Genomic DNA, 25738 nt, shown 5'->3' with positions numbered 1-25738 from the left:
TGCAAAAAGCTGTTAGATCGGTGTGGGATAGAAGTCGATATTGACTGAGTCCGGTTTACAATGCGTTATGGAGATATTTCCAATCCAAAAAAGGCTGTGAACGGCACGAGCATCGTTAGGACCAAATCCGACTTCAGCCCATATAAAGCCCATAACCATACTTTCCTAAAGGACGGGCCCACCGTAGTCTCCCTCTCGTTGGGGTGTACTCCATACACGCACGCGCACACGAGCCTGGAATCGTAAATTCGTAACCTGCCTTTGACATGGCACCCCCCCTCCAACAACGCTACCACCGTCTTGTTTCTGGAGCGTGGCCGTGGCATAGCGAGTGAGTCCACTCTCTCACTAACTACGACCGTGCGACGCGTAGGTGCTATGCCGCCCGCGGCCCACGATCAATCGCTTTCCACTATTAAATTCTAAAAAAATAAAAAATTCAAGCTCGGAAAAATATTTCCACCAAACAGACCACATTAAAAATCTTTTAATCGAAACAGAAAACATTACTAATTACATGGCTGTTTTTTTTTCATTTATTTTGGCCTTCTTTTGAAATTTTTACAGGGATGTTGATAAAATCGAACTTTTGGTACACGCCGGCGGCCAGAGACTCCCACCGCCCACCAGGCGGATATCTGAAACGCTGTTTCACGGACAAGTTCTGACCTCTTCACCAACAACCGGTCGAACAGATTAACGGTCCAGATTAAATCATAAACATCGTATCACCAGATCAGATCTTCTCCAGCTTCTGGCCTTTGACGACCGGATTGGCCTTGGCGATGGCCTCCCTCCCCATTGCCTTGAAATCGAACATACACGCGTGCTGTTCCGGGTACCGATGCGACCCGCAGAACGTAATCCCGCAGCGGCACTTGAATCCCGTCAGTCCCACACGCTTCCTACATGTCGCACATCGGTTTGGCTGAGACGCCGACGAAGGCGCTGGGTTGGATTTCGACGGTGACGCGACGGTCGCCGGGACGTTAACCGGATTCCGGCCAACGTCGGGGTTCTCTAGAAGGAGAGGAGAAACTGGGGCCCGTGACGAATCGGCGGAGGAGGAGGAAGAAGGGGATGCAGCGCAGGATTTCTCGACGGCGAGCTTGGCCGAGGAAGCTTGTTCCTCCTTGAGGCAGAGATCCCGGTAACATTTGGAGCAGAGATTTAACGTGGCGGGGCTGCCGAAAAATCCGCAGTTGTTGGCGCATAGATGGTGGCCCTCCGGAGGCTTGCATCTGTGTTCTTCCGCCATCTTAGGTTTTTTCCTTCGTTTCTGAGATCGATCCGCTGATCCTTAAAAATCAAAGCTTCGTAACCAAACCCTTACCTGCAAATACAGATTTCAAATTGAAAAAGAAAGGTAAATTCAGGCAAGAATAAATCAAAATCAAAAGATAAAAAATTGTTTAAAATATATATAAAAAAAAGAGCGGATAAGAAATAATTCTACCTGAATCGAGAAGGTTTCGAAATATTCTTGACTGCTGCGATTGGATTGGAGAACAGAGAGGAAGAACAAGAAGAATAAGATCAACGAGATATATCTCGAATCTCTCTATCTTCTTCTCCTCCTCTCCCTCGACTTATATATTCCTCTGGAGATAAATGAATGAGTTAATGAATTAAAAAAGGACTGAAACCCATTTTAATAAAGATTTAAATAATTTCCAGCCTGGATCACCTCATAAAAAACAGCAAAATTTTGGATTATTTCTATTAACCTGGAGTCAATTAGAGTTTGACACAACTTGCGTCAAACCAACCGAAGAAGCGGCGTGTGGGCCCCACGGAAGAGATAGAGTGTCAGGTGAACATTAAAAGTAGTATTGTGGGTTTGACGCTTCTTATGTCCACCCTCCGTTGGACGCTATGATCTTTTTTTTTTAAATAATTAGTAGCAGGGAGAGAAGATAGGAAACGGGTCTATCGTGTGGGGTACCGACTACCGACTTGCCGCAAAATCCAATCTTTTCCTCGAAGCAAAACCACGGAATCTCTTTCTCTCTCACCGGTTTTCGGGTTCCCGGTTTTATCCGAAGATTCCATCTCTCAGGTGCAATCTCTTTCTCTGTCCCACTTCTATTTAAACGCCCCAATTCGTTTTACCTTTTTACGCCTGTGCCATCGCCTTTTGGTAAGTACGGCTCCATAAGTTTCGTATTGCGATTTGGTAATTAGACACGTGTACCGACAGGGTCATTTTAGTCAATAGAGGAGCATTTATTTATTTAACCAGCATTGACCATGTGTCCTGTCCTTTAGTCCTTTACTGGTCCGTTTCGTCGTCTTATTCCGGATCCTTCTGGGCCCACACAAATGGGGTCAGCAGACTCAGCACTCGGCAGCCGCTTACGGCCGTGGCTGGACCGGCGAATGAAAGTATTTTTCACGTTTTTCAACACGGTAAAGAACCGAGTCAATAGGCAGTCCAACCACGCTAGACCGGCCGGCCCCAGCTTCAAGAATCCAGCTGCTCAAAACGACAAAAGCTATTGAGAGGGAAAGGCCGAAAGGATCAAAGGAATGGATGTGAAAAACTTTTTTCTTTCCTATTTGGGTGTGTTGCAAAATATCTTTGTTAATATAGAAGCTGCATATACAAGGCAAAACACAGGATAGGAATATTATGGTTGTTCAATAGATTCCAATCCAACCGTAGTAGGATTCAGATCCTCCTATCAAAATCAACTAAATCATGTTAATCTTCAGCTTGAATTAGGGAGATGGATCTTGTTTCTTTTTTTTATCAACTTTTCATGTTTGGATGGATCTTGTTTTTCAACTTATGGGACTCTTGGCCTTATATGGGCCATAGTGGCCCACTATGATCGTGGTAGGATCCAAGATATTGTGGACAATGCAAACTGTCAATCAAATAAGTTTTATTTCTCCAGCATTCTTAATTAAAAATTAATTTTCATATATAACTCTTAAACCCTAAAATTATCTTTTTCAATTAAATAAAACAATATCTGGATAATTTTTCTAGTCCAACTGATCCAATTACCCACCTGCTACAGGGTTAAAACAGTTCTATTTTCTTTTGTTTTTTTTTTCTTAAATCAGAAAACTGAAATCTGCCAAATGAATTGAAAGGAGAAAGTTGGGAGGTCGCTCTACTTTTTGAGTAACCATACCACGACCATGCAGCCGCTTGGAAGGTTCCTATGTTGCTTTTTCTGAGCGTTACTGTCCTGAATCCTAATTAGTAGACCATGTGTCATTAGAATCTCACGGATGATACGACCCTAATAATTGAACTATTGAGGGGCGTTTGGTATAGTGGTGTCGAATTGATGTTGCAGTTTGGACTGATCAATACAAATGAGAAATATCAATTTAAAGTTTCAGATAGAAATAATAAGCTCCATCGATTAATTCTAAACATTTTGATGAAAAAAAAATCTATCTTATCACAAATTTGTATTGATGAACCTAAGGCTCAGTTTTCTAAGAGTATAAATGCAAATATGTACGGTATAAATACGCATAAAATATAAGGATTTTCATTCTATATATTTGTATTTGCACTCCTTTCAAACTGAGCGAGTGAGCTTAGCGCAATGGATTGATTTGTATCTCTATGTGCATTCTCTGAAGCCAGCTGAAATTCCAACGCCCCATGGAATATTGCTATTATTTTGGGAGATTGCATAAACGCAGAAGTTTAATGGTTTGTTCCAGTGTTAATGCGGAATCAAGTCCCACAATGAGCAATTTTTTCATGTAGTTTGGCTTTTATCAGGGCAAAGTATATATGCACCATTTGTGCAGCGTGAGGATGTGCCACGTGTATTTTGCCGCATGTGCATGTTTCAAACGTGCGAGGTAGAGTAAACATCAGACTCCTCTTACTTTCACTCTCTCGCCGCACCGAACCGAACCCTGAACACTCTCTCCCTCTCCAACCAATGACGACTAACAGCGATTATCGTTCACCAAATAAGTTGTTAGTTTCATCCGAACTACTCTCTTTGCATAAACCATTAATCAAAAAGTTACATCATCATCTTCCAAACTACATTACCCTCTTAAGCATAAATCCCTCCTCTAGATTCCCCATTTTGCAGTTTCCATTGATCAAAGTATTAAAACTAACAATAGTCGGCTCATCCCCTCTTACTAATTTCATAAAAAATCAACTCAGCTTCCTTAAATTTACCCTCCCTACACAATGAATGCATCAAAATATTAAAAGTGTAAATGTTGGGTAGAAATCCTATTGGAAAATAATAATAGAAGGCAGAATGGAATTTATCGATAACTGTTTTTCAAACCAAGAATTTGTAGAACTGTAGTGTCGCAGAATTGTGAATCTAAGAAATCGCAGAGAGAAGGAGGGCTGAGTCGTGCCACTTGGTCATTCTCCTTAAAATGGCATTTGTCCCCTACGGTGCAATTAGGTGATTGCAAATCGGTCGCAAAGATAAAATAGCCCATAGGCCACTGGTAGATGCGCACTTGCTTACCAAACCTTTGTGAACCACCAAGAATGATACTCAAAAAGAATATACTTGGCAGAGAAAGCAGACTGTATTGTGTGCACTGTTGTGTATTTCTGGGTCGACCAACACTCTTTATTGAGAGTTCTCAGTCACCCGAATGGACACAGAAGTGTCTTTCCAGATAAATATCTCTTTAGAACAGTGCACTTGTTCGAAGAGATAGAGAGAAGAAGAGACACAAGAAGAAAACATTTAAAAAATGAACTTTGAAATTCAAAAGTCAAACTATTTAAACCGGTCTTGTGCCTGCATCCCAGCATAGCTTGGCTCGATGTGTGTGTATGAGAAGCACAGCCAACCCCACTCACATGTATGTGAACATCTATAGTGCTTTTCTTCTATGAATCCCTTCCCAAGCAATGTGGGATAAGGAGTCTTCCTATACATTTAAAGGAGAAAAGAAAAAGAGACAAAAACCAAAGAACACAAGGGAGGGAGAAGAAATTTTTGAAATTTTGAATCTCCCTCCAACAAATCCATGCTTCCTAACCAACCTAAAACATTGAATTGCATCTGATATAAATCTAAATTCTGTACACACATTCATCATCATATCATTAAATACCAAATTAGGTTCATGTATACCTCTGGTTTCAAGAACTGATGCGAAAATGGATGATGTTGAGTCCTTCCCCTTACAAGAAACAACAAACTGAATCAGTGATTGGGCGTCTATGAGTATCTGGTGGCCGCATAAGTAATGGGCCATGAAATGAAATAATAGGATTGAATGGTATGACGAAAACCCTGTTGAGAAGAAATCCATCTAAAGAAGGAGAAAAGAGAAGATGGGTCAAGGGAGAAAGGGTTCTAGGTGATCAGATCAACAATGTGACGAGCTGTGACAGAACGGACAAGCTTCGAATCGAGGGGCTTTGTTGGGGGTATTCTTAATGACTTGGGAAAAGGTTGTGAGAATTGGGTCTTGCTGTTGTTGGTGGAAAGGTGGTGGGGTGAACCACGTGGAGAAGAGCCCCAATTGAGGAGGAGAGAGAAGTTGGTGGCTTTTCGGGAATCCGTGCACATGAATAGTTGGGGTTTGGCTAACGGTACTTTCTGTTGGTCATTGGTCACCGATATTCACTATTGGTTGCCGCCCGTTGAAGAGGGAGAGAGTGAACGTGAACAGGGTTTAGTTGGCTGTGGCAAAAAAGTGAGAATGAGAAGAATCTAGCGAGAGAGGAAAATGAAACAAATGAAGTTAACGGCGTTTATTCTACCTTGCATCCTTATGCTGCGCGAACGGTTATACTTTGCCCTAATAGAAGCCGGACTCCTCTCCATGTTATGTGCCATTGGGCGTGCACGCTGTCACTAGCCCCTTTAACCCTCTACTTAGGTATAGGGTATAATACCTGCTCCTATGGAGCTAAAACCACAACACCAATATATAAATATATAAATACATAAAAAAATTGCAACCATGCCAACAGATGGCTTAATGGTCATTTTTTCCACAAGGAAACAAAGCATTTATTAAAGATGATTAAGATCTGGAACAATGAGTTCGTGTAAGAAGGGTGGCTGACTTAATTGACCAGAATTGCTTATTACTAATCATTCAATAGGACAAAATAGTCATATAGCAAAATCGGATGCAAATTTTACACCCGGTTCAAATTTGAATACATTTGTTTTCTAACCATGATTTTTACCCCTATCTCTATCTTTGCAGATATAAAATTTTCAAATCCCTTCTACCTTGGTTGTCTCTCATATTAAGTAGGATTACATCATTTTACTTTTTCAAACAAAAAAACCTTCTTTCTGCCATCAATTTATTTGAGCTAAAATATAGGGACCACATCTTTCTACTTTCTATTTCATTTCTCACCAACAAACAAAATAAAGTCAAACTTGGAACAAAATTACCAAAGATGCCCCATTTAATTGCTTACTCACTACATGCCAATAAGCACTTCAGTTCAGCCAATAGAATTATTATCAAACAACCCCTTAGGAATATCTAATCTTACAGTCCACATAATTGAACCTAGAGGTATAAAACAAGTCGGGCTGGTTCATGGATCGGGCCAAAGTTATTTATTTAAAAATTTTTAAAAAATTAAAATTTTAATTTTAGATGAAAATTTTGAAAATAAATATTTTATTATTTAAAATTTAATATAATTATGATATATATATATAAGTTGTGCTATCCTGCGGGTCACAGGTGGGACGAAACAATAGTGTGGGCTGTACTGGACTGACCTACTGATCTGAAACCCCAAGCCTGATATAGCCCGTGGACTATCGTGGGCCACGGGCAACACTACCCAATTTACACCTATTATTGAACCCAAGGCCTAGCATTTTCCATGTATAAAATAACAAGTGAGAGGTCATCATTTGGGGAGCCTACATTCTAATTTACTAAACATCTTTGTCAATTACCACCATAATTTGCAACTTCAATGTTTATTATATATATAATCTAAGTAGCTAAGTAGACTTTTTTGGTAATCTAGGGGGAAGATAGCTTTTTTTTTTATTTTAATTTGAAGGTGAACTTTCCCTTCCCTTTCCAACCACTCAAAAAGTCTTCTCAAAGAAAACTTAGAAGACTTCTCTTGGGTTGTCAAAATATCTTATTGGAGTGTAGCCAACACCTGCATATATTTATGGAGATGATGCTCTTATCGGCGTTAATGGAGGACTTGATTCAGCTGTTATTTTATTATATCCAAGTTTTGAGACTATCTGAATGGTCATTGGTGGTTATTCTTAACCTAATTGATCATTATCACATACGAAAAAGGCCAATCTTTGACCATTTGAATCTGAAACAATATTTATTTGTAAGAACTGAATTATTGCTTTTGCTTTTAGAGGCAATCCGCCCTTATCTATTAGCAATTGGGATCCCCTCTAAGTTCATGCCAACACCTCCTTATAGGAGCCCTCATTCTAAAAGAAGCATGCATCTTTTGCAAGACCCCAAAAAGGGTGTGGACAAGGAGAAAGGAAAAAGGAAATTAAAAGGTGTATCCACCAAGACATTATGTGGGCATTAGCATTTCATGGGTAGAAGTATGTTTGTTTATTTTTCTTGCTTAATGCTGTTTGGCAACTCAAGGCGCCCATGGTTTTGCTTTCTGTCCATTTTGGGTTCTATCTCTGGGCTATAGTAGATTTCATCAATGATCGATCCAACCCTCACAAGTGGGTCGGACTGGTATGAGTTCAATGTATTTCAATTTTCCTAGAGGAAAATGAAGAAGGAAAAGAAGCCAAAATCAAGATCCAATGAGAAGAGTTTATGGATGGGAAACAGAGGTGATATCGATTAAATAAACTGAAAAAATCTAGAAGGTTATCCATTTGATGGACTTCGGATGGCTACATTCCTACATCCCTAAAGGAGGAAGACCACGTAGGGTTTTACCAAACCAAAGGGAGGGTTAAGAGAGGGGGCCTGTAGGAGAATTCAGCAAGAACGGGTTGGGTTACCAATTTGCTGGTTCAATTGGACGGTTCTATTAGTGAAACAGTAAAAATCTCAGAACCCGATCAGCTGCTGGGTCACCAGTTTGACCATCCAATTAGGTTGAAAACACAGCCAAATAAATACTAAAATAAAGGCACCCATTTTGGATCATGGAGTAAACTGATTCTGGTCCAACCAATTTTTTTGCTAGGACCCAATGGGAGGAAATGTCCTGATTGATGTTGCCCGATTCGAGGTGTTCCAGACCAAGGATGTGATCAGATGGTCTTGCCAAATAGACGAGGCTGAGGTGGAAGGATGAAGCCACGCATTGAGATCTGCAACCAAGAGAAGGGTCAGAGGCCCGAGGAGTTGTTCCCCGAATAGGCACTCCGACGCTCAAGTTAGTAGGATAGAAAGGGATGTGGCCGGGACGAGCAAGTTTAGATAGTGCTGGTCCGAAATGAGGAGATAATGCAAAGAGGTATTCAAAGAGTGCAGAGTTCCCAAAATCCCTTACCTTGAGCATGGCATACCTATTTATAGTTGGACGTTCGTGTTCGGGTTGGATAGGGCTTTTGGGGTTATCAGGATGAGGTTTTCCACTGAGGTCTACGGGGGGTTCCCCCTTCCCCGGCGGAACCCACTTCCTTGTCCGTGTGGGACACTCCTTCCTATCCACACTCGTCCTTCATGCGGTTTTGGGTGACGATGCTGATGTGGCCCAAAGAGGGTGGCTACAGAGTTAGCTATGTGGTGCCCTGGGCCAGCTTAGCACTCACCCGAACACCACTCCCCCAATTCTAAAGTCGAGGAGTGTGGTGCTTAGTTGCGGACCGACGGTAAAGTTCTAAAGTCCTTGGCTAAGGAACTCTAATTTGCGAGCCGACCAACCCATGGTCGAGTCGGCTTGGTGGGCAAACCGAGTGGTTCAACGCTCATACTATTTTTGTTACGGTTTGGTAGATGCGTCGTTTCATCTTCCTGAGGTCACGCGCGTGTGAAGTGTGGAAGTGGTCCTACACCTTTAATTTAATTTGATATGGATTATTGGATGCCTTTATTGAAGGGGGTAGGCGAGCCATTTCACTTTGTCATTTGGAAAGAGTTTGCGCCTTAGAGTTTGGTTGATGTCCCTTGCTTGGTATTTCAAGTGTTTTGAGCTTCTTTTTTCTTTAGTAAAATGTCTTTTATTGTGTCTTTCATGTCTTCCCTTTTTTATTGGGTATACTTCGGGGAATGAGAGTGAGGATAGTCCTTGGCGCGAGGCTACCAAGGTTAGGGTACCGGAGACTGACGCCAATACGACCAAGGTCAATGACGAGGGCAACGCTGAGGTCTAAGAGATTGGTGCCCAGACTACTAGTGCCGACGGGGCGGCTGAGGCCAATGTGGAGTCAGAAGGGCAAGCCCTCGAGAGGATATTTGAGGAGCAGTTTGCCTCAGCTCCGTGTAGCCTTTCTCTGGCCAACCTAGCTCGAATCCGGGAATTGTATCACAATCCCGAGGAGTACAAACTAAGGTGTCCTAGTATCAGGGAGAGGGCCACTTTGGCCCATCTCGGGGAGATTTTTGTGTATGTCCATAATTTTAGGTTCCCTTTAGATCCCGGGGTAGTGGCCGTCCTGAGGTAGTATCAGGTCCTACCTGTTTAGTTGATGCCGAACTCATTTTGGTACCTGGTCAGGCTGTTCTACTACTGCACTCTCAAGGATATTGAGATTACCTCGTTGATGTTTCGGTAGTTCCTTTACCTGAAGAAGCACAAGTAGGGGTACTACTACTTGTCGGCCAGGCTGAACACCAACGTGCTTGTCTAGGATCCTTCTTCCATTAAGCACTAGAAAGAGGATTTCTTCTTTGTGAAGTGCCAAGGAGGTTGGTCGTTCTTTCTTACCTTATCCATTCCGAGGAACAAGGATAAGGGTCCTTCCCAGGCCAAGCTGTTGAAAGAGAAGATAGCTGTTGTGACGAGGATAGTGCAGGTACATCCGGGAGTACACATCATCCTGATTGTTGACCTTAGCTGGGTTGATGTGCCCTTTAGCCGAACAGTCCTAGTTCGGTCCATGGACTGCGTGGTCTCCTTTTTTTTGATGAGCCTGTCTTTACTTGGCTCTAACTTTGTGGTGATTTGTGCAGATTCTAACATGACTAGTGTTGAGGAGAGAGCTTGGTGTATGCAAGCCGCAACTGCTAGGAAGGCATAAGGGGCTAGGACCTCGGGCGCCCAGCTTGGGGCCACGGATCTCCAACGTCGTTCGGTAGAGTGCACACATCGATAGGAGAAGAGGCTGAGGTCGACGAAGGAAGTCATGGTGGTTGACTCCGAGGAGGCCACGATTCAACTCGGGCGATCTTTGTCACAGAGGGGGGACGCTCTGGAATATGCTTCGGCTATGAGCTCAGCCGTGTGTACATGCCACAATGGTCAATTTGGCCAAAGGACACCCTTGAGACGGAGGGAGTGGCCGAGCAGTTTGTTCGGGGTGTGATGCTCCCTGATATTAGGAAGGAAGCCAGTAGCCACACCAACAACTTCCTAGAGAGCACGACTTTCCATCAAATCATGGTAGTAAGTTCGACTCTACTTGTTCTTGTCTCTCTTCTTTTCTTTTGTACTATCTATTCAATGCCTTGCATTTGGTTTGTTTGGTTGTTATCCTTGTCGACCACCTCCGGGGGTTGTGGTGATTTTATGAGTCGCAAGAGGTTGAGAACGTCTAGCTGAAGGTAGAGTTGGCCGAGATGAAGCACGACATCGAGGAGAGGGATGAGACCATCCGCAAGATGAAGGGCCGCATCCATGATCTCATAAAGACGCGTGAGGTTCTAAACAAGGGCTTGAGGAGGCCGAGGCGAATATAGCACAGACAAAGGAGGAGGGCGTCGCCGAGTATAGATCTTCAAAGGCTCATCAGAATGAGCTAGACGACTATGTTACCGACTCTTGGTAGGAGGGATTCACTCTCTGTCAACGGCGGATGATGCATCAATTCCCAAAGGTAGCCAGTGTCGTTCAAGGGTTCAGCCCGTTCGATACCGAAGAGCCTGCTCGCAAAGATGCTATCGTCACTGACCCCTCAATAGAAAATTGATGTGCTATTTCTTTCCCTTTTTGTTTTTGATGGTCTTTGTATTCAGCCTAGTATTTCAGGCTTATAATCAGTGTATCAACTTCTTGATTAATGGAAATTTAATCTTTTTGCCGAGCAAGTTTTGTGTTGCTTCTATCTTTTGTTTCTAAGTTGCTCCACTTCGGAATTAGGTTGGTCGGTAGGGTCCATAGGCTGTGCTCCTATACTTGTTCTTAGGATAGTCGGGGTCTCAGGCTTGAGGTTGTGGCTAGGTTCTTCGGCATTATGGTCTCGATCTCGTGCTGATTGAGGTCTTGGGATTCCCAAGGTTATCGGCTTCGTGGTCTCGATCTCACGTTAGCCGAGGTCTTAGGCTTGATGTTAGATGGTTAGGGTCTTTGACTTTGTGGCCTTGATTTCATGTTGGCCGAGGTTTTGGGCTTACCAAGGTCTTCGGCTTCGTGGCCTCAGTCTCATTTTGGGCGAGGTGCTTCCGAGCTCTCAACGTTGTTGGGGAGCTTGGTGGGAGCTGGTCTTGGAGAGCCTTATGCTCTTTGATTGGGCTAGTCGTGGCCCTTAGTTATCTTTTCTTTGACCGCGAGTTGGGAGGGTGCATGAAGTTTGATGCCATCCTCTTGCCATTGTGGTGGTGATGTCACTCCCGCAACACCTGTAGAGGGCTTGGTTTGGTCTCGACCGTCTGGTTGGTCGGGTCTTTTGTGTGATGGTTGTCGAGCCTCGGCCATTATAGGTCGGTTGGGTCGTTGACAAGGTTGCCGTTGCACTGCATCCATTGGTCAGCACGGAGTTCAGCCAGAATGTATGTTGGAGTTTGGTGGTTTGTCTTTGAAGAAAATTCTTTATTTATTAAGTTTATACAACTCAGTTGCCGTTAGTGCTCAATGACGATCATTGTTAGTACATCTTAGTCCTGGTGCTCTAGCTCTTTAGAGTAGGTCTTCTGTGCCTAATTTTCCCCTTTAAGAGCCATCTCGCCCAAGATGACGGCGATGACCTCGACTGGGGTAGCTCAAGTTGGGGGCTTGTCGGTGTAGTGTGGTTCTTCTCTGGGTTCATGCTCTTTGATATGATGAAGCCATGGAGGTATCCGCATCGGACGAGGTCTTCTAGGTGGTGGCAATGGTCGTGGTAGCTTTCGGTGTTGTAGCTGTGGTTTCGGTGGAAATCGCAATACCTATTCTGATTTGTTTTGTTCCCCTAGGTCTTCATCTTTTAGGGCCACTTAACGAAGATGCGATCACAGATCTACATCAATATTTTGGAGTGTAGTGCGTTCGAGGGAGTAAAGTTTTTATACATCGACACTAGGGTCCTTGGTTTGTGGTCCCATCTGTTGTTGTCTTTGTTTGATCTACTTTCATCATGGTCCTTTTACTTCCGATCATGTGGGTCCTCTTCACTCCTTTGTAGCACCTAGGCTTCCTCGGTGTTCATGTACTTCTGTGCATGCTTCATGAGCGCAATCAAGTTGGGCGAAGGGTACTTTTGCAACAAGAAGCTAAACATTGAGGAGTGCAACCCACTTATGATGGCTATCACAACTACCGACTAGTCTATAGTTTGGACCTAAAGGGCCTTAGCGTCGAACCTTGTCAAGTATTCCCTTAAGCTCTCTCATTTCCTCTATTGTACTTGTATGATGGTGGCCGACATCTTCTAGTGCCTTTGGCTGGTGGTGAACTACGCCAAAAACTATCTCCAACTGCTCCTAGGAGGATGTAGACTATGGCGGAAGGGAGACATATCAGGTTCTAGCGACTCCATGGAGGGTGGCGACAAAGGCCTTGCACATGAAACCCTCGGTGGAGACGTGCAACATCATTATCGCCTTGAACCCCTCAATGTGATTGTTGGGGTCCGAGGCTCCGTCCTACTTCTCGAATTGAGGGATTCACCATCTGGTTGGGGGAAGCTTGTCAACGATCTCCTATACGAAGACAAGTTCCTTTGCAGGTTGGTTGTAGTACTGCTATGAGGGCTAGTCCTCAGAGGAGCTATGCTTCTATCCGCTTGGCTACGTTCTAGTTCAACCAACCGCTCTCTTATTTCTTTGATTTCATCGTCTCTGTTAGCTGGGACCATGTTTGTGGACTTTTTTTCGAGATCGCAAGCCAGTCTCGAACCGAGCTGGATTCAACTATCAAGATCAACAACTGCTGTAAATGTTGGACGAGTCATTCTTTTGCTGGTACACAAGCGGCGAAGTGATGGGATCTAGTGCGAGCGTTGTGCGCACAAGGCCAGGTTGGGGAGTCAGATCTTTTGGATGGCTGTGGTCGTTCACAATCGGATTGGGCCCTGTGCCTATCTGTGTGGTGCCTTTTAGGGTCCTCGGTGCGAGGATCGGCTATAGTAGGTGCCTGTGCAACAGGGCAAGTTGCTTCGGGGGCATGTGCTAATTGCCTCAACATCTCCATGATGGCTAGGATATGGTCGACCTTCTACTACATGGCTTGGAATTGCGTGGGGTTGACTGCTACCTGATGCTAAGGCTCCCAAGGTAGGGAGTTGTGAAGTGAGCGGGATCCCCAAGATGGGGAATGTTCTCTAGAGCGATCAAAAGTGTTCTTAGGCATGGTTGCTTTTAGTGCATAGAAGGGTTTGGGAAATGACTTTTTGTATGTTTTTCACAGATGATGCCAATTTGATGGTATAAAATCCAAGGTGTTCTGAACTGAGGACACGATCAAATAGTTTTGCCAATTGGATGAGGCCGAGGTGGAAGGATGAAGCCGGACACCAAGATCTACAACCAGGAGAAGAGTCAGAGGCTCGAAGAGTTGTATTCGGGTAGGCACTTCGATGCTCAAGTTAGTAAGATAGAGAGGAATGTTATTGAGGCGAACAAGTTGAAATAGTATTGGTCCGAGCCGAGGAAATAGTGCAAAAAGGTATTCCTAAAGTGTAGAGTTCCCAAATTCCCTTACCTTGAGGTTGTTAAGATGAGGTTGTCTAGTGAGGGGGTTCTACTTCTCCAACGAAATCCACTTCCTTATCCATATAAAACACTCATTCTTAACCGCGTCCATCCTTCATGCGATTTTGAGAAACGATACCAATATGGCGCAGAGAGGGCGACTACGAAGTCAACCACGTAGCGCCCTACACCTATTGATGGGTATTTTGTCCCTCAAGTCACAAACCCAAAGTCTTCCTTTCAGACTCTCACTAGGCAATGTGCATGGTTCATGTATTAAAACACCTTGATTGTTGTGCTTTTGCCATTTCTAGGAAATTCAAACCTCAATAAACCATGTAAAAGGAACCATCTACAATAGCCACTCACCAATTTGGGATTCTATTCTAATAAACTAATAAAATAAACTCAAAATCTTTTGAACCATTGAAATCCCACACTTAAATTTTGGTATCTAATTGCCAAAGCTAAGTCACAGAGGCATACTCTTCATTTACCGCCACAAACAAGAGGATGGCCATAAATGCATCACCGTGGATCAGTGGTTGAAAGAGAAATGGAAGGAAAAGAACAATGCAAAGCCAACTTTTCTCCTTGATTCAAGTATGTGAGAGCCAAAGGCGTGGCACTATGATGTGATAGTCTTTGTCAGATTGGAATTGTCTTTAGCTGTACATGGGTGTGTATAGAATGGGGCCTAGGTTAGGCCTAGGACACCGAGCCTAGCTAGACCAATAATCCAAACCCATTAGTGTATAGATACTTTGATCGGTTTATCCAACCAACCCAAATTGGGTCTAGTAAGAGTTGGATCAAGTTTGGTACCATGGCATTTGGGAGATGATAATCACTGAGTGAGAGAGGTTCATCGGAATTAGACTTGCAGCTGCTATCCAAACTAAGAATCAGACTAATATCAATAGGCTAGAACCGGCTCCTTTCTTTTTCTATTTGCTGGTTTGGTTAAAACCCAATTAAACTGAGTTTGATTCTGTTCTATTTGTTCGTTTTGATTTGGGGATCGTGAGAAGGAATTGTCGGTTTCCCATCAAACCAGCAGGAAAGCAAACTGCGGAATTCCCTGTTTCTGAGATGGGATTGAGAACGTTTTAGCTGTTTAGCCCGCACATTTGACAGTGAGACGTACGGATAAGCCCATTTCAGAATTCTGAAATCCAGGCCAGTCGATACATAACTCAAAATGACATTCAAATTTAACTTTTTCGATCTTAAGACAGATTCCCACGCCGTCTCAGATTTTTCTTATTTTTGTAATTTGAAAGTTACTAACCTGTGAAGATTAAAACGACCCTAATGGGACCCACTGTTTAGATCTCTCTCCGGTTCTCCCGCTCTCCCTCCTCTTTCGTTGGACGTCCAACCATTATAGATATATAAATGAAGAAGCGATTCAAACATAATATTATACGTGTAGTTCATTGATCGTCTGAGTTTTAACCGGAGGGGAGTTGTCGTCGTGACAGATCCATTTTGTTTCTTATGAGTTTGGATCCTCGCGAGACCGTTGCCAGCAGCTGCAACGTTCTTGAAGCTGAATTCTTCGTTCCCGTTTCCGGATCCTTTCGCCGCCATCTCCTCTCAGCAGCCTTGTTGTTGGTTGATCAACAAATATAAAATCTCAGATACTCGAACAAGCGAAGAACATCCTCAAGGAATATATACATAGGAAGATTCAAATAGAGCATCACAAAAGTATAGAAAAAAAATATAGACAAATGACTTAAAACATCTCAAAAAATTCAGATTTTTTAAAAGCTAATATAATTTAGAGACAAGTTTTTCATGTAATTTTTTGTTTCATATGCAACACAGCACTATCCCGTAATTGTCAGACATTATAAAATAGTTGTGTATGGACTTCTCGCATATGAGTGTTGAAGTTTTAAAGGTTTGGACCATATACAAGGATCTAGATAATTTACTCACATTAATTTCTCTGTGAAAATGTTCTCGATCGATGGCATTGTTATTTCTGTCGGAGGTTTCTGAGTTTATGTAGAATTCTTCCTTAAGTTCAAGGCAAATAAAATTTAAAACAATAAAACCACCAAAAACTAGAGGAACAAATCCAGAGGCTTTACAGTGCAACATGTTGAAATTGAGACAGATGATTATGCCCCCAAAGATACAGGAGGGGGGTGATTTACAGAGCTCATCAAACAAAAACGAAAGCATAGGAATAGGATCAACAGGGAGGGAGCTCATCAGAAAGGCAGAAACTGGAAGCTTGAAACAAGAAAGAAGAACAAAATGAAACCCTAAAACAAATGAAAAACGGAAGGGGAAATGGAGGTATCCACCATCCAATTTCAATAGAGGGAAGGCTTGGAATAAGGCAGACGGGAAGGGTGCGAAAACAAAGTAGTGAGCACTCCCTTTTAAAGCCATCTACTAACCCAGGTTTAACCCAACTCCAGCCCAATGCTCCGAAACCATTCCAACCATGGTTAAATCCCAACACATTTGGGATTGAGCCCAAGGATCAAAACGGTTAGATACATGTATAATATTATGTTTGAATCGTTTCTTTATTTATCTATAATGGTTGGACGTCCACCAATGAGACAAACATCTCTGCCTCCTCCCGTATCGTCGAAGCGGGTGAGAGAAACGGTAGAAACGGAAGCGGTTACAGTAGAGGGAGAGCGGGAGAGCGAAAGTGAAAGAGGAGTTCTGGATTTGGGAGGAAGAAAGTTGCAGGAATAGGAGAGTTGGGAGTGGGAGAGACAATGAAAGAGGAGGGAGAGCGGGAGAGAGATCTAAACAGTGGGCCCCATTAGAGTCATTTTAAATTTGAAATTACAAAAATATGGGAAATCCGAGTTGACGTAAGAATCAAAATTCTGAAATGGGTTTATCCGTACTTTTCCTTATAAATTTATTACTGACATAAGATCTTATCATTGATGCCACAGCCTCTCCTTCTTACATCAGTCAATCAGGTTGTGATGTCAAATTTGACTGAATTTTTTTTATGAAAACCTAATCTTATCCTCTCCCTTCAAAACAAGAAAAAGAAAGAAGGTTAAAAGGAATATCTTTAGCAGCTGTGAGAGTCCATGTATCTTCCTTCCTCTTCTTGCTGTTGCTATCAGGCGAAAGGTACACCGCAAAATAGTTAGCAATACACTTAGAATATTCGAGGAGGGAGACTAATGAATTTCAGATCAATTCCATTGGTTTCTTAATTTGAGTACTTGATAAAAAATTTGATGTTCTTAGATTTCTTAGTTATCTTAACATTCTGTTGGTGTGCATCCATATCTAAATTGAACTGGCCCAACTTACAACTTATAACAAAGCCTGAAATAGCAGCTCTAAGTCATTACCAAGATTTAAAAGGAGGGTAAACGTACAGATCTAAGTTCAAGGGATTTGTAACAGCTTTTCGAGTCGGGTTCAAATTAGTTACAATTAAAAGCTTATAATAAATTACAGGGAGCAAGAAAATGTTAATAAATAAATAATAAAAGCAATGAGTTTGAAATAGAGAACAAGTGGCTAAAACTAGGGGTGTAAATTGGATTGGATTTGGTCCAATCCGATCCATTTCAATGTGAGTTAATTGCAAATGGACCAGGTTCAATCCAATCCAATTAATATTTTGGACCAGTCCAATCCAATCACTCAATTTGTTTAAATTCGTTTTAATTTAGATTGGTTCTAATCCAAACCTGGCCCATTGGCACCCATATTCTTATTTTCTATTAATAGACCAAATATTGGTTTAATCCAATTAAATCCAATATAAATTCATTACAGATGGATCAGGTCCAACCCAATCCAATAAATACTTTAGAGCATTAAGTCTAGACTGATTCAATTCAATTTGTCTTGTTGGTCCGTCCAAATTGATTTTGGTTTGGATGGGGTCCAACCCAAAATTGGTCCAATGACACCCCTAGCCAAAACATAAATTGATTTGAGATCATTACTCATCCCCCACCACAACCATATAAGTGAAATATGCCTGGGACACTTTGGGAGTGGGATTCTACTATTTTGAAAATTTGAAGAATTAGCAAGGGTCAAAAATACTTTTTAATGATTCTGTCAAGGGAAAATTTCTTAAAATACCCCTATGGTTTAGGAAATTGATTTACACACTTTTACTGTTTGGAAATTGTATTAAAGTACCCCTAAGTTTTCTGATAATTGACTAAATCCTCCCACCGTTAACATTGTTAACGGAAAGATGGAAATTAAAAGACTGTATTACCCATCATTCTCCTTTTAAATTTAATGGTGGATTCTACTTTGAATAATCGAAGAAAAATTAGATATGGTGGCTCTTTCACAAAGATTTGTTGGAAGATATAATGAATTCGTGCTCCTTTGCAATAGAAACCAATGTTGAACTTGTTGGTGACTTCGAACCTGGAAGCACTGCCTTTATATGTTGCACCAGAATCTGGTTGCTAAATGAGGAATGCCACAGTGATCAGCAAGACCATTATAGGCAAGGTAAATCCATCCTTAATACTCCCGTTGTACATAATATCCTCTTAACTACGTACGATTCACGACACCCACATAACCAAGTCAAAGAGGGATGACATTTTTCCAAAAGCAAAAAATTACGGATTAACTTCGGCTAAAAAGGGTTAACTTTGACTGTTGGGGCTGTTTCTGGGCTGTCCATAATATCCATAGACAGTTTACGGGCATCACTACCTCTGTCCATAATATCCAACTTTATATTTACAAAAGTAGTTCGATAACCATCAGGATCAGCACTCCCTGCTGTCTGAATTTGCTAGAGATACTGTCAAAATTAAACAGCTAGGGTGTTTTGATGTATGATACTATCATTGTTCTAATTCTTGCTTCAATATCAGATGGCTGGTCACCAATTGGAACCTTTGTTATTGCAGGTAAATGCCCCAAGTCATCAATCTTCTTAAAGGTTAGGTTCTTTTGTCATTTTCTCTTGAATTCGAAATGCTACAAGGTGATGGATCAGTATCTCCTGTTTGCACCCAGAAACCGATTTGTTCCCCCTGTTAGACTGTTATCTGATATATCGAGAAACTGAAAGCTTCTTGGCCGGTTTTCCGACACAGAACCCGTTTCACATCCAGAGATTTACAAAGGAGTTCCACCAGCAAATGTGGTATTTATGTCTCGTCTCCCAAAGATCCAGAGTCATCAATAGTTGACACTGTAATTATAAGAAAACTCAAAAATCTAGTTCATCATCTAATGTAAACAATGGGTGTAATCGGAAACACGGAGATGGAATGGACTTAAGAAGGATATTTTAGGAATTTTCAAACAATATATCAGTCATGTGATAATTGTTAGAGAACTTAAGGGTACTTTAAGACAATATAAAAATATTAAGGGTTAGTCAGTTTCCTAAACCATAAGGGTACTTTAAGAAATTTGCCCTTCTATTAGACATAAAACAGACATGTGAGGTTTTAATCTATTTTGGAAAGAGAGAAGGTTTCAGTATTTAGAAGAAACATGGAGGTTTAAGTCATTTTCCATATAAAAATTCGACACTAGGTGAGTCTCTCATTGGTTTATTGGTTCAGTCACCCAATTTTGATCCTGTTCTGAAAGCACGACTGGTCGTACCAATATTAACTATAATATTCATTCACCATTAGGCTACAAAAATAAACAACAATTACAATAATAATAATAATTGTCTTACCACTATATTAGTAAGCAGTTTTTTTCTCATTTTTGGTGGCATGGGGCTAATTTGGCATGTGGCTCATGCCATTTTTACGAAAAACTTTTCGCTCTTTGAACCTTTTCTACTCCTCGGTGATGGACAATAATCAATATTGTAGATGGTAATGAAGCTTCAATAATTTTTTTTTTTTCAGTCTGATATTCAACCTTTTGGTGCTCGGAAAGTCGGAAACTGAACAAAGAATGCTATGTTTAAAAGTACTTAAGAACTTTTCCTCAATTTTCTGTTTTTCTCTTATATTTTTATCAAGCCAAACACAACCTAAAAAGCAAAGATAAATTATATTTTTAGGTTTTCTTAAAAAAAACTAAATTCCATTAATAGAGGATTGGGGAGACTTAAAAGACTTAAGTGGCTCTTTGGTTGGGGGATGATTTGTCAAAAGTTTTTTTTTTTTCTCAAGAATTAGTGGTTTTGAGGGGTTTGGGGAATAATTGATTTTTCAAGAAAATATATTTGGTGGAATTGTAGTCACAATATATTATTATTGGTTTGCACATTATTAGCATAGACAATTCTCTATTGCCATTTCAAAAATCACTCGATGATTCACAAAATTATTTCCCAATGCTTCAGGCACAATCCCAAAGTCACAGAAACCAGGAATAACTGATTCTCCTACTGTTTTTTAACTAAAATCTTACCAAATGAGAATCCACATGATTTGGGGAATCAGTCGATGTTACGAATATAAAAATTATAATCAACAAAACAATTCCTCCAACCAAACATATCCTAATTAGGCCGAAAAATGATGAACTTAAATGTGTTCCCAGCTGCCTCTTTGGCAATAGTAGTGGAAAAATTAATGGAGAAAAGGAAAAAATAGCTGCTTTCCTTGAACCATCTACAGACTAGACTTCAGGGACCCAAGTGTGGGCACAAAACCAACTATTAGTTGTTTGTGAACCACTGTTATGTAGCATCTTTATCATGGCCTTCCAAAACAACCCCATATCCACAAAGTTACAGCTCAGAAGCTTGGACTCTGAGAAGTGACCAACAGAATGGGCATGGCAATGTAGTAGCTATGGTTTTGGTTGTGATAAAGGCATCTTCTTCAGGACCTTTAAGGATGCAATTGAAGCTTCTTCTGTTTCTATGTCAATTATATTGCATGTTGATGAGGTTTCACCCACTCTCCATTTAATACTGTCAACACTTGTAAAAAAAAAAAAAAAAAAGAATGAACACTATAGAAGAAAAGGCAAAAGATGATGATGTATCAGAAAAACAATGGCTTATTGACTTTTAGTGGAAAACATAGCCATTCTTTTATAAATAGTCAGTCAGGGATATAATAATCAACCCAACATTCCATTCAGTCATTGAGAAACTCAGTAAATCATTCAGTTCATACTACTTCAGCCATTATCAAAAGACCCCTTAATGATTCATCCGCTTGGGTTATGTTTGATTTGATAGAAAAACGAGAGAGAAACAAAAAAGTTGAAGAAAAGTTTTCAATGATTTTATAATGGAAGATCTTAAGAACATTATCTCTTACTTTCTGTTTCTCTCTTATTTCTATTAAACCAAGCATAGCCTTAAAGATAAAGCAATAAGCCATTCAGTTCAGCTACTTCAGCTAATATAAAATTACCCTTTATTAATAAGCATGGGGGAATTTTGCACTAATTTCCTGTAGATACCTATAAATTTTCAAACATGTAAATTACACAGGTTGCCCAAGCCAGAGTAACAGCTAGGTGAGGTTTTCTAACCTTACATATAATATAAATACACAGTGTAACATCAGATCAAGTCATTGAATACAAACAACTTTTTCATGGTATTAGGGCATAACACCACTTCTTCATTTCAATTAAAAGACATGACTTCCACTAATACTGTTGTTGAGGCTTCCTCTTCTGTTGCAAGAATGTTGATAGTACCTATTATTTACATCACTCAAATAACCCAGGAAACAACCTAGTTACTACTCCACTTATAGGAGACAATTAACTATATCTCTTGGAGCTGTGCCATGACTACGGCACTTTTCGCCAAGAACAAATTTGGGTTTGTTAACGGAACTATCACTCGACTAGGTACCTGTGGTCCTCTATTTTCAGCATGGTCCTTTGTTGGTTGCTAAACTCTCTCCACAGGGACCTGACGCCCACTGTTCTCTACGCTGAGACCACACAGATACAATATGGAAAGATGTCAAGGAGCGGTTTTCTACTAGTAATAGACCCAGGATCTACTAACTTGGGCAAGAAATAGCTACACACCAGTAGCATTCAGACTCAGTTACATCTTCCTATAACTCGTTGAAAGGATAATGGGATGAGCTTCACACGTACACCCCTCCACCAAGTTATTAATCCTACTTAGCCTCTAAGGAATATTAGTTCTTCTGATCAACAACAAACCCAAATAAGTAAGGCAATTTCTGATGGGCTCGAATTATTCATACTCACATGTACAATCACATATCCTACTAATGGATCCACTTCCTTCTGTTGCCAAAGCATAGTCATTACAACTTTGAAACGAGACCCAAAAGCTAATGCACTCACAATCAAGATCCTCTGTTGACAGTTCTGCACATTCCACTGCTTTCAATACTTGAAATCCAGAATCTAAGGCTCGTAGTAAGGAACACTGCACCTATTGTGTTAGAGAATATCAACCTATATATTCAAGCACCTCACCTAATAGCTTGAGCTTTTAGGTTGAATGGTTCTTTGAGATGGTATTAGAGTAATTTTGATCAAGTGGTCTAGTGTTCGATCCTTGTTACCCCCATTATAATTAAATGAGTTTCAGCACAAGGTATGGGTGGGCTTGTGCTTGTTCACACTTCAAACCCAATGGATTTTCGTGTGAGAGAGGTGTTAGAGAATATCAACCTATTCTAAGACCTCGCCTAACAATATCGTAGGACACAACCGTGATGTTTCCTATAAACTAAATGGGCACATCATCTTCTATATTTAGAGGCCAATGATGTGACAGAGGGAGCTGCTACATCATCTTCTATACTTCAATTTACCCTATAAAACAATATTATAAGCTCTTGAAACTATTGAGTAACACTAAGCTCAATGCACCACCAGTTGCAAATCTCACAGGTAACAATTTTTGCTTTGTTTCTCAGTCGTTGTAGCCATTACACTCATGTGTGGTCGATAGTGGAGCCACTGAAAACAGGCCTTTACTCCAGACCATCTCACTACCACTAGCTACTACCTCATTATCACCTCCCCTCTCATCCCATTGCCCTAGTTAAAGGGGCTGTTGGTTTAATATGACCATATAAGTCTTGATAATGTTCTCTGCCTTCCTTCAAGTTTCACTTATTGTCAGCAAGTAAACTTACCAATAACTTAAATTGCATTATTATCTTTTATTCTGATCACTACATTTTGCAGGACCGATCGATAAGGATAGTGATTGGCTGGGGTAAGCAACGTGGCGACCTCTATTATTTCGTTCTAGCACCCTCACCTACCTTTCTCCTCTCCACTAGATCATCTTTTGATCACTGGCTTAGGACACCCTTCAGGTTGACTTAACACTATTAAATCTCATTATTTGCACTCCTCATCTAGCCATAGTTCTCATGTTTGTGAAGTTTGCCCACTAGCAAAGAAAACACAATTATTTTCTTCTTGTACACTATCTTCTCTTGTAATCTAAGGACAATTTTGTCCTTTTACTATTTTAATATAAATTTCTCTTTAGGTGTCAAGCTCCACATTGGACACACCTTCAGACTTGCAATAGTCTCTTTCTCTTCTGGATTTCTACTGAGCTAACTTTTCTATCCATTGTTTTTAGGGAATTCAAGGGTCTTCCTAACAATAGTTGGGAACCCTCTTGTTCCCTAGAATATTCTCTCCCAAGGTTGTTTCGTTCAGACCTTGACAAATCTGAAATTTGGAAGTCTGTGCCATTAGCTTCACTCTTTCTCTTCGATTTGCACTTGGAGACATCAGATCTACTTGAAACTCTAGATATAGTGCCACCCAACGGAGTTCTTGTGATCCTCTTCAACCTTGTTGAAATCGGTTTGATTTAAAAAGGGTTTTATCCTTCTCTTGGTTCAGCATATTGTGATAGTTTCCTTTTTTGGACATTTGATTGAAATCAGCAATTGTGATCATTTCTTCTTCAATTTTTTATATCAGTCTTGGAAATCAGCAATTTTCTTTATGATAATGGCTTCAGAAAGAGTAGATGTCCTTCCTGTTAAATTTAATGGGTCGAACTATGCCTTGTGGAAGTTTAACTTCCAGTTTCATGTTGAGGCAAAGGGCCTTTGGGGCTATTTAGATGGAACTATACCTAAACCTAATGACTCAGATGTTAAGGCTTTAAATTAGTGGAAAATTGACAATGCAAAGACTACATCATAGATCCTTGTATCTATTGAGGTTGACATTGCCATTCCTATGCAAGGTTATAAAACAACTTATGAGATGTACGAGTATCTTGAGAAAGTATATCAACAATCAAACACCTCTAGGCAATACCCAATAGAGGTTAGTATCTTCTCATATTATCAAGGAGAGAGAAATGTCCAAGAGTACTATGCAGGGTTTATTAACTTCTGGACAAAATATGAGTTAGTACACATGGGATAGGATCCATTGAATTATCGTGTGAGGTATATGAAGGAACATTTTGATAGAAGGAAGGTTATGCATTTCCTAATGCATCACAATCTCCTAAACCCTATCTTTTTAATAAACACATTGTCACTACAAATGGTAAAAAACTAGATATACTTGGTTGTGATGATTTACACTTATTTACCTCTAAATCATCTTACTTTCACCTACCTAAGACCTTATTTGTACCCAAATTAACCACTAATTTGATTTATATTGGTCAACTTTTGGAAGATGGTAATACTGTTTTGTTTTCCTCTAATGGTTGTTTGATATAGGACCAACAAACTAGGGAGGTGAAGGGGAAGGGGCATAGACTGGGTCGACTGTTTGCTCTGGAGTTTGAGAAGAAGAAAGTTTATTCAGTTTCTCCTTCTCATTTACTTTATACTACATCTAGGTTTGAACCTTTTAGTTGTAATAATGATTAGAATTTGTGGCATAGACGCCTCAGTCATCCTTTCACTACGAAACTTGATTATCTATTTGCTTCTGGTAGTTTGCTTAATGCTATTGCTTCTTTTAAGAATGTTAATAAATCTTGCATTACTTGTTGTTTGAGCAAAAGTGATACTTTACCCTTTCCTTCTCCTTCTGAGCATGCAACAGTACCTTTTTATTTAATACAAAGTGATGTTTGGTCGTCTCCAATTACTTCTAGATTGAGATTCAAATATTTTGTTACTTTCATTAATGATCACACTCGCTTTACTTGGATTTATTTTCTCCGCAAGAAGTCTGAAGTATATCATAAATTTTAACTATTTCAAGCCTATGTTACCACCCAATTCAAAGAAAAAAATGTTTCCTATGATCTGATTCAAGTGAGAGTACTTTGATGGGGATTTTCAGGCTTATTTGAAAGAACAGGGAATCCAATCCCAAAAATCCTATCCTGATACTCCACAACAAAATGGAGTAGCAGAAAGAAAGAATAGATACATCTTGAGTGTAGTTCGGGCCCTTCTGCAAGACTCTCATGTTCCTTCTTGGTTTAAGGTGGAGGCGGCCAACACTGCTGTGTATCTAATAAATCTTCACCCATCATTTGTTATGAATAACACCTCTCCGTTTCAGTCCTTGTTTCACAAACCTCCAAACCTATCATTGTTCAAAGTTTTTGGTTGTGTTTGCTTTGTTCATCTTCCACCCCATGAACGCACTAAGTTGGCTATTTTGGTAACATTATGTGCCTTTGTGGGGTACAGTCCTAATCACAAGGGATTTCTGTTTATGATTTCAAAGCCCATGGTATCAAGATTTCTCGTAACATCATCTTTCTTAAGCACATATTTTTCTTTGAGCATATTGTTAAATTTCCTGCTCCTTCTGTCTCTTTGCTACATAGCTTTGATTCCACAAATCTTCCAAATTCTTCGACATCACCTGCGTAGAAACTTTAGACCTACTTTAGACGACAAAAGTCTACGTCAGC

The 25738-nt window shown here is 40.6% G+C and overlaps 1 pseudogene across 1 annotated transcript; it reads right to left on the bottom strand.

The window, feature by feature from the left end:
- Nucleotides 1–456: 456 nt before the first annotated feature.
- Nucleotides 457–1596, bottom strand: LOC104607710 (zinc finger A20 and AN1 domain-containing stress-associated protein 6 pseudogene; annotated as a pseudogene). Its single transcript, XR_016081825.1, has 2 exons — nucleotides 1457–1596; nucleotides 457–1333 (listed from the first exon to the last, which is right to left on the bottom strand). The product of XR_016081825.1 is annotated as a zinc finger A20 and AN1 domain-containing stress-associated protein 6 pseudogene (transcript).
- Between the last annotated feature and the right edge of the window lie 24142 nt (nucleotides 1597–25738).

Source organism: Nelumbo nucifera, chromosome 2, assembly GCF_055504915.1.
Source record: "Nelumbo nucifera cultivar China Antique chromosome 2, China Antique-T2T, whole genome shotgun sequence".
In the NCBI taxonomy this organism is placed as follows: Eukaryota; Viridiplantae; Streptophyta; class Magnoliopsida; order Proteales; family Nelumbonaceae; genus Nelumbo; species Nelumbo nucifera.
This window is presented reverse-complemented; position numbering and strand designations above follow the sequence as displayed.